This window comes from Mesoplodon bidens (assembly GCF_964165515.1).
Source record: "Mesoplodon bidens genome assembly, chromosome: 2".
Lineage (NCBI taxonomy): Eukaryota > Metazoa > Chordata > Mammalia > Artiodactyla > Ziphiidae > Mesoplodon > Mesoplodon bidens.
In genome coordinates, this window is record NC_138177.1 from 83,102,557 (window position 1) to 83,119,883 (window position 17,327).

Here is a 17,327-nt window from a genome sequence, read left to right on the forward strand (position 1 = left end):
CAGCTGCGTCGGCACCCATGTGCTTTGCCTCTTGTTACCGTGGATGAAATCTCCTTGCTCCTAAAACCAATCTCTCCGCTTGTCTTAGTGTGCTCGGGTTGCCATAACAAAGTACCATAGACTGTTTGGCTTAAAACACAGAAATGTATTTGTCACAGTTCTAGAGGCTGGGAAGTCCCACATCAGGTGCCGGCCAGTGTGGTTCCTGGTGAGAGCTCTTCTTGTCTGGCTGTGTCCTCACACGGCAGGGAGAAGAGCTCTGGTGTCTCTTCCTCTTAGAAGGGCACCAATCTACTGGATTGGGGACCTCCCCTTATGACCTCATTTAACATTTATCACCTCCTCGCAGGCCTTATCTCCAAATACAGCCACAGTAGGGGTGAGGGTTTCAACGTGAATTTTAGGGGACGAATCATTCACACTGCTTATGCACAGGACACCATCTCCCCTCATCTGCGTAGGGACATTACTCTTGTCTTTATCCACCTGTCTCCGCATCATCAACTTTTACTTTTCAATGATATCATACAAACATACTGTCATTTCTCATATCTTCAAAAAACCAAAATACTCTTGACTACACTTCCCTGTCCAGCTCGTCTCATTTTTCTGCTCTCTTTTATGAAAAGTTCCTCAAAAGAATGATCTGTACTTCATTTTTCCTTTTTTTTTCTTTTTTTTTTTTTTTTTTTTTGCAGTACGCGGTCCTCTCACTGTTGTGGCCTCTCCCGTTGCGGAGCACAGGCTCCGGACGTGCAGGCTCAGCGGCCATGGCTCACGGGCCCAGCCGCTCCACGGCACGTGGGATCTTCCAAGACCGGGGCACGAACCCGTGTCCCCTGCATCGGCAGGCGGACTCTCAACCACTGCGCCACCAGGGAAGCCCTGTACTTCATTTTTCTGACTCCTCTCTCCCCATTCTTAGTTTTTTTTTAAGATTTGTTTATTATTTATTGACTTTATTTTTATCTTTGGCTGCATCAGGTCCTAGTTGCGGCACGTGGGATCTTCGTTGCGGCATGCGGGGTCTTTCATAGGGGTACGCAGCCTTCTCTCTAGTTGTGGTGTGCAGGTTTCCCCTTCTCTAGTTGTGGCGTGGGCTCGAGGGTACGTGGGCTCTGTAGTGTGCGGCGCACAGCCTCTCTTGCTGAGCCGCGCGAGCTCAGTAGTTGAGGCGGGCGGGCTTAGTTGCCCCACGGCATGTGGGATCTTAGTTCCCCGACCAGAGATCGAACCCCGCGTCCCCTGCATTGGAAGGCGGATTCTTTACCACTGGACCACCGGGGAAGTCCCCCCCATTCTTTCTTGAACACACTTCAATCAGCCTTTCACCCCCACTACTTGCCAAGCTTACCAATGACCCCCTCATTGTAAGATCCAATGGTCAGTTCCCAGGCCTCGTCTTACTCTGTCTGTAAGCATCATCTGAAGCAGTGGAAGGCCCCCCACACATTTGTTTAGTGCTTTCTAGGTGCTAGTTTCCATGGGGTATTCGAAGGAAGCTCAGAGCATGACAGGGCAAGCAGACCTGTGAGCACTTGTGAGGAGTATACCATATCCTAAAATGGAAGTGTATGCAAAGAATGAAGGAAGTATAACCATATGACCCAGCAATTCCACCCCTTGGTGTATTCCCAAGAAAAATATACACATATGTCCACAGAAAAACTTGTACACGGATGTTCATAGATCATTATTGACAACAGCCAAATAATGGAAATAATCCAAATATACATCCACTGATGAACAGATCAATAAAATGTGGTCTATCCATACAATGGAATAATATTCAGTATAAAAAGTAATGAAGGTCTTTAGTGATGCAGACTATACTGTTTGGTGATATATGGTAAAGAAAAGGTCATTCATACTCTAAATGATGGGGGAGGAGGGAATACTGACTGTGAAGGGTCATGAGGGCTTCAGGGGAGTTGACATTGTTATTTCTCGACCCACATAGTGTTTACGAGAGAATATACTCTGGTGTGTTCGTATAATATTAAAAAACATTTTTCGGGCTTCCCTGGTGGCGCACCGCAACGAAGAGTAGCCCCCGCTCGCCGCAACTAGAGAAAGCCCGTGTTCAGCACAGCAACAAGGACCCAACTCAGCTAAAAATTAAAATTAAAACAAACAAACATTTTTCATGCCATGGAGCAACTAAGCCCATGCACCACAACTACTGAGCCTGCGCTCTAGAGCCCGTGAGCCACAACTACTGAGCCAGCATGCCACAACTACTGAAGCCCGCACGCATGGAGCCTATGCTCCACAACAAGAGAAGCCACCGCAATGAGAAGCCTGCTCACCACAACGAAGAGTAGTCCCTGTTCGCCACAACTAGAGAAAGCCCGCACGCAGCAACGAAGACCCAACACAGCCAAAAATAAATAAATAAATAGATTAATTAATTAATTAAAGAAAAAAAGAAAATCAGAGGTGATTCTCAAGTTGGACATTGTGTCCAGGCTCCCATGAGGTGCCATTAAAAAGTAAAAAACAAAAACTGAAAAAATATTGGGAGAGTTATCATTTAGCTTAATGTTCTACTTTTAGGATTTCAAACCTAATTAGATTTGCATCTGGATAACAGAAACCTACCTATATCTGCGTAGAATGAGTTTCGCGCTGAATTTATAACTAGCTAGCATTTAATTATTTAAGGCAACGATAGGAGATAGGTCATATTTGAACACCTATCTTTCACCAGTAATTATTCTTTTAGATCCTGTTCTTCAGCAGTTTCTGGGTCAGAGTTTATTGTAATTTGTTACTGTTCCACCAAGACAGTAGTTCGTTCAACCTTCAGTGTCACTTGCCCTTCAGATGGTTTTCCTGTTATCGGAGGAGGGTTTATGTGCAGATTTGGACTCAGTTATGTAAGCTCTCTTGGTCTCATGTATAAAACAGGGCTAATAGCATCTACCACACAGGATTGTTGGAGATGACAGATACAAATCATTAAGCACAAGGCTTAGCTTATAAACAGTAGCTACTACTATTGCCCATTCTCTTCTGTGAATAAGGTTGAAGGTTTTCCTGAGTTTGGTGCTAACTGGCCAAAAGTTAGAGAACAGACCAATCTTTTAGGATGTCAGCCAATCTCTACTGGTATTCTAAACCTGGAATAGATCTTGAATGCAAACTTTCTATTTTACTAATTCAGATTTTTTTCTCTCTCCCTTGAAAATATTGTGGGGTTCCCCCCAGTATATAAATAATATATGCTTTTATTTTAAAAAGTATAAGATAAAAAATTTTAATAAATAAATAAAATAAAAAAACATTTTTTAAAACTAAAAAAAAAAGGTAATGAAGGTCTGACTCATGCTACTACATGTATGAACCTTGAAAACATGCTAAGTGAAAGAAGCCAATCAAAAAAGACCACATATTATACAATTTTATTTATACAAAATTTCCAGAATAGGGCTGGGAGGGGGATGTTGGGTGGGGGGAGGGAGTGACTGCTCATGAGTACAAGGTTTCTTTTGGGGGATGATGAAAATGTTCTAGAATTGATTGCAGTGCTTGCACAACTCTGAATACACTAAAACTATGGCATTGTACACTTTAAATGGGTGGATTCTATAGTATATGGATTGTCCTAATAAAACTGTTATTACTAAAAAGGAAACTAAGGAATTAGGACTTCCCCGGTTGTCCAGTGGTTAAGACTGTGCGCTTCCACTGCAGGGGGCACAGGTTCAATCCCTAGTGGGGGAACTAAGATCCCGCAAGCTGTGCGACATGGCCAAAAGGGAAAAAAGAAAAGAATTATAGAGGAGGCTGGCACCCCATCCTGAAGTAGGCCTTCCCCATCAGCTTCTCAGCCCAGGCTCAGCTCTCAGCTCTTTGGAGGCTATGTATGCAACTTCCTTCCCCTCAGGACTCTGACTTCATTTCTCCTCTCTATGTGGGGCTGAAAGTTACCAGGTCAAAAAGCAACTTTCTGTTTGGAAGTCTGAGCAAAGAACTAGCTTCAGAAGCTAGCTAGTGAGTCTACGAAAGCCCTTTAAACCAGAGTTTAATTTAGAAACTTGAGACAGATTGTCCCATTGTGTTTCTCCCTCCTCCCCTCTTAGCCAGGCTCTGCCCAGTGTACACATCCCCCAGTCATCTGCCTTCTGCCCACCCATTTCTACACTGCCCCATGCTTCCTGCCCCCCTCCTGCTGTGGGTGTCCTCGTGCAAAGCCACTGGAACCTCCTTTCCACCGTCAACAGTCTACCCTGCAGCCTCAGCCCTCAGCCTTGTGTTTTAATCACACCCATCTCTGCATCCCCTGGCCCTTCTCCCCAAAAACTCTGTCTCCACTGGCAGCCCTCTCCAAGCGACAAGCAGGCACTATCACTCTCCTTGTTTAACAAATGAGAAAACTGACATGTCCTTGTTTGAGGTCAGTCAGTTATAAGTGGCAGAACCAGGATTCAAACCCAGGCAGTGTGGCCCCAGTGGCCTCTCGACCACCGTGCCACACTGTGATAATATAGATGTGTGTGGTCTATTTTTCCACATATAGTTGGGAGTCCTCAGAAATGCTTTTCCAAGTTTTGTTTTATGTTTACTCAAAGGAAGAGTGTATCTTTAGGTATTCTCTAGACAGAGGGCTTGCTTTTAAACACTTGTGTTGACCATGGATCAAAGGCACCAATATTATGCTGAATTCTACCTTCTAGACTCAAAGCTGGAGGGGTTTTCAGAGGTCTCATTAGACAGATGAGAAGACTGGGGCTTAGAGAGGGAAGGGAACTGGACCAAGCACTCACAGCTAGTCCAGTGAAATGCCCAGAAGCAGAAGCCCTAAAATCCTGGCCTCGTCTCCAATGCCTTCCTTTGACACCAGGGTGCCTCCCAACATCCACCCTCAGTTTTTTGGGTTTTTTAACTTTTTATTTTCAATACATTAAACTTACTCATAAAAACGTTCTAAAGATGTATAATTTTTCCTTTTTAACAAAGTATAATAAAACATAAAAACCCCCAAAACAGAATACTTGACATTTACAATTCAAAATCAAAATAGCAGAATATTAAATACTTACAAAACTATATCTTTTAAAAATATTTATAAAGTTACATGCAATTTTGTAGAATTGACATAAAAGAATAGCTCAAAAATGGGAGAATTTTCCTTCATTCCTAAAAAGAAAATATGTCCAATAGAAGCTGTGAAGATTCTTTTGCTTTTTTTTTTAATAAATTTATTTTATTATTTATTTATTTATTTTTGGCTGCGTTGGGTCTTCATTGCTATGTGTGGGCTTTCTCTAGTTGTGGAGAGCTGGGGGCTACTCTTCGTTGTGGTGTGCGGGCTTCTCGTTGCAGTGGTTTCACTTGTTGCAGAGCATGGGCTCTAGGCACACGGGCTTCAGTAGTTGTGGCACACGGGCTTATTAGTTGTGGCTCATGGGCTTATTAGTTGTGGCTCACGGGCTCATTGGTTGTGGCTCACGGGCTTAGTTGCTCCGCCGCATGTGGGATCTTCCTGGACCAGGGCTCAAACCTTTGTCCCCTGCATTGGCAGGTGGATTCTTAACCACTGCACCACCAGGGAAGTCCCTGTGAAGATTCTTGAGTACATGAGGTCTTTAGTTTCAGTACCAAAGTCTGTCTTTGTGCATCTAAGACCTTTACGTATGTGAGGGGCTTCTTACAACCCCAAGATGGACTGGCTGCTGCTCCCCTCCCTCCGAAAACAGTGTAGTAACATTGACCTTTGGCCTCAGCCAGCATGGTGCATAATTTGCAATGTTGAGTAAAAATACTCGACTTGATTCAGAACCTCAGGACTTTTCAGTAATTGAGCCTCTTTGGTTTTAACCCCTGACCAAGTGTCAGATTTGTACACCAGCCCGAGGAAGCACAGCACTGGCTATTGGGACCACGTAGTGGGAGGCCTGGCTCAGCTCAGCCCCCCTTGAGGGGTTGTGGTGCGAGCCATCTTGGGTGGTACCCATTCCCCTCGTTCGGAACGGCAGAAGTGAAAGCAAAGTGAGCAAGTGTGTGGGTTGCCCCGGCTGCCTGTGTTAATGTCTGATGCCTGGGGAATAAGAAAGCCCTTCCTCTTTTGCCAGCCTCTTCCTCTTCTTGATCTCTTTTTCTTCCTCAAGACTTCTTTCTCAAGATCCTTTCCTGCAGAGGGAAAGCTAGTGATCAAATAGGCCTATGTGTCTTGATTTGGGAATCATTGAAAAGTGCCCCAATCAAGACCCCCTTGCTCACCATTTTCCTGAAATCCCCTCACCTCCTCCTCCTTTATCTTTTGATTATTTATCCTTTTAAAACATGTTTTTTATTGAGGTAATATCAGATTATAACATTACATAAGTTTCATGAGTACATTATATTTTTACTTCTGTAAACACTACAGCATGCTCCGGACCAAAAATTTCATTTCCATCCGTCACTATACAGTTGATCCCCATTACCTGTTTTGCCCTCCCCCCTCCCCTCAAACCTCTTGCCTCTGGTAACCATTACTCTAGTCTCTGTATCTTCGTGTTTACTTTGGTTTGGTTTGTTCATTTATTTTGTTTTTTGTTTGTTTTGTTTTTATATTCCACATAGGAGTGAAATTATAGGTTATTTTCTTTCTCTGTCTGACTTATTTCACTTAACATAATAACCTCAAGGTCCATCCACTCTATTGCAGATGGCAAGATTCCAACTTCTTCCATATATATATATATATATATATATATATATATATATATATGTATTTTTTAATAGGTCATATTTTTCCAGAACATTAAAATAGCTTAAAAAATGAAAAATTGAGAAGTAGGTATATTAAAACTCAACATTATTTTACATTTAAACATTTTATTTATACCAAAAAACCAGAATTTATTAGACTGTTACTTTCCTATTAGACTGTAACTTTATTAATGAAAGAAACTCATTAGTAAAGTTTCAAAGTCTGCTTCTTTGCTTACCTTATTTTCAGTTCAGAACATTGCCATATTTGAGAATTTCCCTTGACCAAGTGACAATCTTAAATAATTTTCAATTAACTTTAGCTCACTACAATCTCTTTAGGATCATGTCTTTATTTAAAAATTTGAGATTTTGTTCATCACAGATTTTTTGGCATTAATTTTGATTTTTTAAACTATTGCATTAAATATCATTTATCTTGATTACTAAGTTTTCTTGGTGTCCCCTTAAATTTTGCACCCAAGGTGAGTGCCTCACTGACCTCACCCTAGTTGCAGCCCAGACGAGAATCTTCTGAAAGCACAAGTATCAGGGAAGAAAGGAAACCAATTCATCCATTCAACAGTGAAGTCACTCAATCACCCACCCATCCATCCATCCATCCATCCATCCGTCCATCCATCCATCCATTTTTTCATTCAACACATTTATTGAGTGCCTATTATGTGCCAGGCACTGTTCTGGGCACTTGGGATGTAACAATAAAACAGATGAAAAACCTGTCTTCATGGGCCTGCATTTTAGTGGGTGGAAATAGATACTAAACAAGATAAATAAGGAAAGTACAGTACTAAGGGCTATAGAGAGGAATAAAGTGAGGAAGGGGTAGGGAACACCAGAAGTGGGGAGGAAGAGCCTTGCTGGTAGAGCTCTGAGAATATGAAAAATGGATCCCTGAGGATCAGTGTTCCCAGCAGAGGTGGAGGTGAGGGAATGCCGATTGTGGCCACAGAGCAGTAAAGAGGCCCATTTGCCCACAGGTGTGTTTTGTTTGGCACTCACAGTGTTAAACATTTGTTTTGGATTTGGATGCTTTTAGATGGGCATGGCTTTATCCACAGGCCCTACTCTTCCCTATTGTATTGCACTCATTTGTGCGTCAAGCCACAAAGATAATTATGTGCTCTAACTATGTCCTAGAAGCAATAGAGAGCCACAGGACAAATGGATAGGGCAAAGGACATCCAGCCCAACCTGTGTGGGTGAAAGATCAAGGTCAAGCACCTTCCACCCCCAGGTCCTTCACCACATCAAATCACAGTCCACAGTGCCAAAGTGGGGGGTGGTCCCCAGGAAGGACTGGGGTTGAAGTTTTCCACCAACAAAGAGAAATGAGAACTCAGAGTCAGAAATAAGTTGAGTTATAGAAACTAAAGGACATGACATTTCTTTCAGACCTTAGCTTGTGGACTAAGAGTCACGTCCACAAGAATGATATCTACCTGGCCTCTCGTATGTTCCAGACAATTTGGACTCTAACCTCTATTTAATTCTCACCGTAACTGCTCAAGCTCAGTGTGATTTTCCCACTCTTGTTCTCCATGTCTCAGATGACAAAGCTGATGACTTGCCCAAGGATGTGCAGTGAATTCCTGGTGAAAGTGCATCCGGATCCCATACATCTGCCTCCAAAGGGTAGGTTCCTTGTTGTAAACCTTGCTGCTTGTTGTAGGGATGGAGTCCCTCACCCCATGCCATTGTGACAAGTGTTATCTAGGGTGTACACATATGAAAATAATCCAGATGATCCTGTCGTTGTGACGAATACTTTTAAGAACATTCCTCTCATGTGAGCCTCAAAAGAACTCTGTGAATTAGACAGTGTCACCCCATTTTGCAGACAAGAGAACAGATGTAGTGATGTAAGATGACATTCCCAAAGTTATGCAGGAGGTTAGGGGATTTGAAGCTGGGCCAGAGTCCTTAACCAGCCCTGCATCACCTGTTCTGAGACAGGATTATAAGCATGAGGTCTGTCCTCCTCAGCCAGGCTACTTGCCCCAGACTTTTTGCCATGTTAGCCAAAATGCTACATGATGTATTGAAAAAGAAGGCTGTAATCCTCCATGCTTCCTCACTCTCACATCCACTTGCAACCTTAGATATTTCGATCATAGAATAATCGACAGAGTCACATGATGCGAGAGCTGGATGTGATCCAACAGGGGTTACCAGTTCACAGCACATAAGGGTTTTCAATGAAGTTCTACCTCTTGTAACTGACCGGCCAGGATCCATGACCGTGTGCATTCTCTCGGTGAAACATACTGACTGCTGCTCCCTTGCGGGGAGTGGGGGGCACTGAATGTGCCACCAGGGGGTGCCCACACCTTCCGGGATGCCATATACAGTGACATCTACCTGTTGACATGAATGTCAACACTGAGATGTATTTATTCCCAAGCCTGTTTAATGCCAGTTGTACCTTAACAAAATGTCACATAAACTGAGGAAATGTGAATATGAGAGAAAAAGAATTATTTTTTCTGTAAGAACCAAGTTGACAGTTTTGGAAAGACAGTAAAGGAGAGATCCTAAAATAAGATTATTGTTGAATTGGGTGTAGGCAAGACAACTGAATAAGTTGGGGGGGAAGCATAATATCTGAAAGATTCCTGTACAAACTTGTTTTCCAAGTGTCTGAGTCCTCACTCGACTCTACAGAAACTAAAATTAGAAATTGCAGACAAAGCATTAAGGGTGTGATTTTTGTACAAAAAGCAGAGCGGGGCAGAACTGGTCCCCCCAAACAGACTTATTCTCAGTGAAAAGATCTTGGCTGTCTGTCAAACTATTGGTGAAGGAATGTACATTTGGATGCTTTAGGTTAACAAAAATGTTTAAAATATGTATATATAATTTAGAATTTTCTTCTTACATCTGCTTACGCAGATACTTTTATGTTAATACATAAATATATATATTATACATATATTATATATATTAATACATATATATGTATTAATTTCAATGCAGTCTTTTTTTCTTTTCCTTTTTCTTCTGATTGGGTCCTCCCTCCCTTTCTCCCATCCCTCTCCTGCCACAGGACAGTCCTTCCCTCAAACAACCATGGTGACCACTGGGTCAGGATGCTGCCATGCACTTCTCCGTGCTCATGTGCGTTGGCTCACATGCACATTGGGGACCGGGGGTGGGGAGGGTGGCATTATTTCTTCTTTAAAATGGAATGATTTAAAATTTTATAACCAATTTCCTACACTTTGCTTTTTCTCATCAATTATTCATGGCAATCCCTGTGAGGCACCTGATATAGCTCCAATTTATTCTTTTTAATGGCTGTAGAATATTCCCTGGCATGTCATAATATACTCAACAATACCCCTTTTGAAGGACATTTTCTCTGTTTCTAGGTTTTGTTTTCTTTCCACCATAAACAATTCATTCTACATATTTGTGCACATAGCCACACATTCGGGTATTTTTATTTCTATAGGGTAGATTTTCAGGAGTGGAACTGCTAGGTCAACAGGTTTATGTATTTTATTTTTACTTATTTTTTATAATAATTTTTTTAAAATTTATTTTATTTATTTATTTTTGGCTGCGTTGGGTCTTCGTTGCTGCACATGGGCTTCCTCTAGTTACGGCGAGTGGGGGCCACTCTTTGTTGCAGTGCAGAGGCTTCTCACTGTGGTGGCTTCTCTTGTTGTGGAGCTCAGGCTCTAGATGTGCGGGCTTCAGTAGTTGTGGCACACGGACTCAGTAGTTGGGGCTCGCGGACTCTAGAGTGCAGGCTCAGTAGTTGTGGCACACTGGCTTAGTTGCTCCATGGCATGTGGGATCTTCCCGGACCAGGGCTCAAACCCATGTTCCCTGTACTGGCAGGTGGATTCCAACCACTGCACCACCAGGGAAGTCCCAAAAGGTTTATGTATTTTTAATTTTAATTTTAATAGATGTTGCCAGATTGCTTTCCAAAAGGCTATGGAATCCAAGAGCAATGATTAAAGTAAACTTTTCCCCTGCATCCCTACCAGCAATTGGTATTATCAGTCTTTTGAAATTTTGATCATTCTGATAGAAGTAAAGAAGCAGCTCATTGCTATTTACATTTATATTTCCCTGATTACTAGAGTCTGAAACCTTTGCATATGTTTTTTGATCATATGGAATTGCTCTTCTGTGAATTGCCTCTTTGCATCCTTTGCAAATTTTCATTCTTTTTTCTTAAAAAAAATAATTCATTGCTTCAATTAATTTTTGCAGCTAGTCCATCAGTTTCCATTCCCTATCCTGTTGGACAAGACTGAAAAATGTTATAAATGTTGATATGTTGCTATTATAAACCTTTAAAAATGGACAGAGGACATGAAAGCTGCAAAAGGTTATGAAAAAAAAAATGGTATAGAGGAGGTTAGAACCAAAGACAAAAGGAAGGATGAAATAAGATATCAGGATGCTTGAGAAGATAGAAATGATTAGCCCTGTGGTGCTCAAATTGGTATGTGGTAGAAAAAAACACAGTAAAGTCGAGTGCTCAGGAGAGATACACACATTCACACACACACACACACAGAGTCATTCACTGAACATTTGCTATGAGCCAATCACTGTGCTAAGTGCATTGCCTGCTGCATCTCACCCCTCACTAGGAGGTAGGTAGTACTACTATTCCCATTACACCAATAGAACAACAGGGGTTTGTAGAAGTGTAGCAACATTGTTAAGTTTGCATTGCTAATAAGTGGTAGAACCAGAATTTGAACCCAGGTCTGCCTGACCCCAAGACCTTAGCTGATAGATGACAGGACCTGAGAATTATCCAGGAGCAAATGGTGTGGACAAAGCCAGCATCTAGGAGCTTGGGCCTACACTGGGGTTCCGAGCTTGTCAGGAAGGGGTCACAAGTGGGGCAAAGTCAAAAAGCTGAAGCCTGATGGGGTAGTTTCCTGAGGAACTGGTGTGGTCAGAGGGGCACTGAGGAGAGGCTTCAGCACTTTGACACTGACTGAGGCCCTGCTCTGGGGCAGGCAGGGCTGATGAGCGCCACAGAACGCTGCCTGGGACGTAAGCACCAACCAGATGAAGTGACTCACCCACCCCGGTGTCACGTCACACTCCCGGCAGCAGTAAGTAATTCCTGGCAGCAGTAAGTAATTCCTGGCGAAGTGAACGTCATCGTCATAGCAAGTTGAAGGATGTGCATTTTTTAAAATAAATTTATTTATTTTTATTTTAGGCTGTGCTGAGTCTTCCTTGCTGCGCGCAGGCTTTATCTGGTTGCGGTGAGCGGGGGCTACTCTTCACTGCGGTGCGCGGGCTTCTCATTGCGGTGGCTTCTCTTGTTGCGGAGCACAAGCTCTAGGTGCGCGGGCTTCTGTAGTTGTGGCTCTCGGGCTCTAGAGCACAGACTCAGCAGTTGTGGCGCGTGGACTTAGCTGCTCCACGGCATGTGGGATCTTCCCAGACCGGGGCTCAACCCCCGTTCCCTGCCTTGGCAGGCAGATTCTTAACCACTGCGCCACCAGGGAAGCCCAAGGATGTGCATATTTAAGGAACTATTATTGACTCAATCCCTTGTTACCACTGAATTCACAAGTGCTTTGACTGTGTCCCCTTCCCTCACTTCAGCCTCTGGGTGACAAGAACCCCTTAGCCCTTGGCAAGGAGCCACCTTGGCAAGATGCAGAGCACAGTGATGCGGGGAAAGATTCTCAGCAGTGGGCGTGGGAGGCGTGGCCTCCAGCAAATCAGGGAAGGTCCTGAGCCTGGTCCCACCCGAAAAATAAGGATAATGATACTCTCCCTCACCTCACAGAGGGTGAGTGAAATCACTGTAAAACATCAAGGCACTATGTCAATAGTAACATTTACGAGTGTCAATACCAGAAAAGCCTTGACTAACTGTAGGAAGCGGTTGAGAGATCCCCTTGCCCCAGGTGGATGTAAGGCTGGCTCCATTCCAGCCATGACCAAGGGCGAGAGGGCCCTTGTTCCAGCCCCTCCTCACACCACCAAGAATATGAGGATGGGGGCTTCCCTGGTGGCGCAGTGGTTGAGAGTCTGCCTGCTAATGCAGGGGACATGGGTTCGAGCCCTGGGCTGGGGGGGTCCCACATGCCGCGGAGCAGCTGGGCCCGTGAGCCACAACTGCTGAGCCTGCGTGTCTGGAGCCTGTGCTCCGCGACGGGGGAGGCCATGGTGGTGAGAGGCCCGCGCACTGCAGTGAAGAGTGGCCCCCACTTGCCACAACTAGAGAGGGCCCTCGCGCAGAAATGAAGACCCAACACAGCAAAAATAAATAAATAAATAAATAAATAAACTCCTATCCCCAACATCTTCAAAAAAAAAGAATATGAGGATGTTAAATACAACTATATAACACTGGGGCCTCCCAGAGCAACCCCCAAGCTAAATCCTCTCCCAGTGGACTTGTGCCCCAGAGCACCTGTCCCAGAGGTGTCTCTGGGAATCTGTGAAAAGACTCTTTGGGGTTGGATCCAGCAGACAGACATTCAGATCTCAGTTCTATTTATGAGCTGAAGCCCTCCCTGACCGTCAGTGTCTTCTTCTGTACAGTAGTGGAGTAGCACTAGATAGATATTCACCTCATTGTGAATACATGAATGTATGAAAGAGTAGGGCAAAACACATTTGAGGCTCAATAAACACTTGCTGAGTTTGAATTCAGTTTAATTCCATTCTCCACTTTCATTTTTTCCCTCCCCAGTGGGAGGAGGGGGATGATCTGTAGGAATTCTACCAGGTCCTATGCTAGATGCTCTCTCTATGGAAACTCATCTAACCTCTCGGCCACCCTGTGAGGTATGCATCTTTCACAAACGAGGCATCTGGGGCTCTGTCTACCCAAGCCCGGACTTTTGAACTGGGCCTGACACCCAAACCTATGCCATTTAGATAACACAGCACCCACAATCTATTCAAATCTGCAATCATTTTTTCTCACTGACAATGAGAAAACCTCAAGGTTCAAAACAAAGGCTGAGAAGTTTCAAACCCCATCTCTAGCTGTTCAATGGCTCTGCGGTCACTGATTAAATCTTCTCTTGGACGACTCTTGCTCACCACTGTGCTTGTTCTTATCTCACTCACCTGCACCCCAGGCCTAGGCTGGAGAAGCATAAAACCACAGAGTATTAGAGGCCATCCCATCCATCCCCTCCCTCTAGAGGGAGGAAACTGAATTCCAGAACAACAGCCCAAAGTCACCCAGGGGGAGGCAGGAGCTCCTGAGGGCCAGCCCCGTGGCCTTCCCTGAGCCCCACCTCACGGGGGTACACGGGGCTTCTTGTCCCTCCCCTCCTGTGCCCGTTTCTCTGAACCAGGGGTCAGAGACTCAACACTAAGGACAGGGGTGCATCCCTGCATTTTCCTTTGAACTGGACAGCCAGGCCACTGGACCACCACTTTCTTCTTCCAGATCTAGGACATCTGATTGCTGAGGAATTAATGTTTCCATAGACAGTGGAAATAAAAAAACGCTTTTGCTAAGAAGTCTGGTGGGTAAAGGCAAGGCACAGCCTGGAGAAGTAGGACAGCGCATTGAGCTCGAGGCTCATCATCTCGGTCCTTCTCTGCCCAACCCCAGTTCCTCCCCGACTTGTGCATTCTGTGCTTCTTGTCCCCCAGCCAGCCCTTCCCCCTTGGGTCCTAGGTCCTGCTCTCTCATTCTTCTCACGTAGATTTCTCATATTCTGAACAGGAATAAGGTCTGTTCTTCATCAAGGCTGTGCTGCATCATGATGTATGAATTTGCTCAGGAATCTCACACATTCAGTCTAAAAAACCATTCTTGCACTGACTAGCTGTGTGACTTTTGGAAGCTCAGTCTCTGGACCTGTTTCTTCATCTGTCAATGGAGAGAATAACATTTCTTTGGCAGAGCTCATATCAGAATCAACTAAATAGTGTCCCTTACAGGGTTTTTGCACATTCTAACAGCACGGCAGACGGTCACTTTTCTTCTTCCAGCATGTTGATCATCCCGGGTCTTACATACCCACTAAATGCAGCCATAGTGCCCCAGGAGCCCACCTGGAGGGGGCCCAGAGGTCTGCTCTGCCCCTGCATATGACAAAGGGACCCAGCTGCAGCCTGATTCTATTTCACCACCTCTATCTGGAGCCAGGCCAGGCATGCCTCCAAAGCCATAATTTTCAGGGTGCAATTATCCATCTCAGCCTGAAGAGGCCCGCAGAGGCCCCAGAGCAAAGAATGATAGAGTGGAAAAGAAATGTGCCTTGGAAACTTGGGTCCAACTTTCTGCTGCATCACTAGCTAGTTCTGTGAATTTGAGCAAGTCATTTCGGTTCTCTCTGGTTCAACTGTAGAAAAGTCATTAGTAATTCTTCCCTTCCCTCTCCCGCTGGCTACCACTTTCCTTCAACAAACACGAATTAGGCATCTAGGCACCAGGGATATAAAAATGAATAGAAACAGATAAAATACCTCCATGATGGTATCACTGAACTCATCGTCCAATGAGGCACAAGTACCGTAAATCAATACGTGCAGAATTCCATCCTTGAGGAATGCGTGCTGTGACGGAGAAGGTCATGGTACCTGCATGAGTCTAATGGTGGGATTGACCTAGTTGGGGAGGTCAGGGGATGCTTTCTGATGAGGTCATGGCTGAATGGAGATCTGAAGGACAGGAGGTAGCCACTGACCAAGATGGGGTGGAAGAGATTTCCAGGCAGAGGACAGGATCAGTGTAAAGACCCAGCAGTAGTGGGGAACTAAGGTGTGTGGGAGGAACTGGGAGAAGGTGGGGGGAATGCCGGGTGGAGAGTGGGGTGGGGGAGAGGCTGGTGGACAGAAGGGCCTTTTGGGCCTTGCTGAGGATTTTGTCTTCAGTCTCCAAAGAGCAATGGGAGGCCCTGGGATGGTTTTAAAAGTTTTTGGAAGAGTGACTAAGTCCCTTAGCACCTCATCTTCCCATTCATTTATCAGATTAAGCAGTCAGTCATTTAGAAAGGGTTGAACATTTGGGACACAGAAGAGGATGTTTTGATGGAGGACATTTTGCTAGACAAAGGGCATAGGGAAAATCTGGAAGGTGAGGTGACGTCTCAGAGTTCAGCCCTCGACACTGTGTTACAGCAGGGTCCCCAGGCCCCTTGTCGGGATCTCAGGGCACTGAGCACATGGCATCAGAAGAGGGTCAAGACAGGTATCCTGAGGAAGAGAGGGGGAAGAGTCCGCTGTCTTTAACACCAGAGATACTTAGCCTGCTTCATAATTGGGATCAGGGCTAGCCATTCTTGAATACATTATGGGTAGAGAAAGAGCAAAACCTAGTGATTGTTTGGGGCCTTGCTGAGCCAGACACACCCCCTAAGCCAATGGGAGGAGCTGTTATCTGACAAGGTAAAATGCATATGTCCATAACTGAAATTCAGTTCAACCCTCTGGCTCATAAAGATATTTTATATCTGTTTAACCTAACTTTCTACTATCTCAGGGAATCAAATCCAGGTCTGCCTGCTTGTCTGACCACAGCACTTAACTGCATGGGAAAGATACTTGCTGTTTGATCCTGGGCAAGTCGCTTAGGGGAGGTTGAAGCCCAGTTTCTGCATCTGTGAGTTGAGAACAATGATACTAACGCACTGGGTTAGATGAGAGAATGTACGTGCCATGCTTAGCATAGTGTCTGGTCCTGTGGCAACAGTTATTATTATGGCAGTTATTCCGTATATGTGATATAACTACAACGCTTCCATAGAGACAAGGAAGGCAATGTAATCAACAGCAGGGCAGGCAATAATAGGTAATAGGGAGGAGTGAGGACTGTGGCAAACTGGAGAATCCTTCTAAGGGGGTGGCAGCTCCTCAGCTTCAACCACTGGCTTCAACACTAAGAACCCGTGTTGTCTGACTTTCCCAGAAATGCTAGGAATCCTAATTTATGATTGTGGTATTTAATTCCAATTAAAAAAAAAAACCCACAAACAATAGCAACATCCCAAACTAACAACCTTATGAGACACACTAAACAGGTCCTGGAGCAAAGTTAGACTGAAGGAGGCATAAACAAAGCTTCACAAAGGCCAACCGTTCTCAGGAGTCAGATGTGCCCCACAGATAAGACTCTAAAAGCACAGGAAAGGCCATGAAGGCAGGCCTAGGAGGCACAGCGCCTGCAGACACCAACCTCCCTCAGGGAGGGTTTTGAGGAGGACAACACTCATTTAGTTTCATGTACTGGGACAATTACTCAAAGATGACACCAGCCTTTTACACTCCCAGCCCAAGAAGTGAGCTCCTGGAAGCCTGAGGGTGTTTCTAGACAGACTCTTAGGAGCTGCGATACCACTAATTTCCACTGGGGGTCTCTCTCACACCAGCGATGGCGTTGCCGTCCTCAGGTCTGCGGGATGCAAGGTCCTCCATATCTCTGTGGGAGGATTGCTGTGGCTCCCTGATCTTCACAGTTATGTGACTACCTGTTTAATCTTTACAGAAGCCAAACATGGATTTGAAAGGACCGCTTTCCTGCCAGCCAGTCAGCCAGTAGCCTTTCCTGTGCACAGAAAGGCCTTGGAGATATTCAGCACACAAGCATTTCATGAGAATCTTAGGAGTGCCTGTACAGGTCAGCCTGGCTGCTTTCCATACCCGGT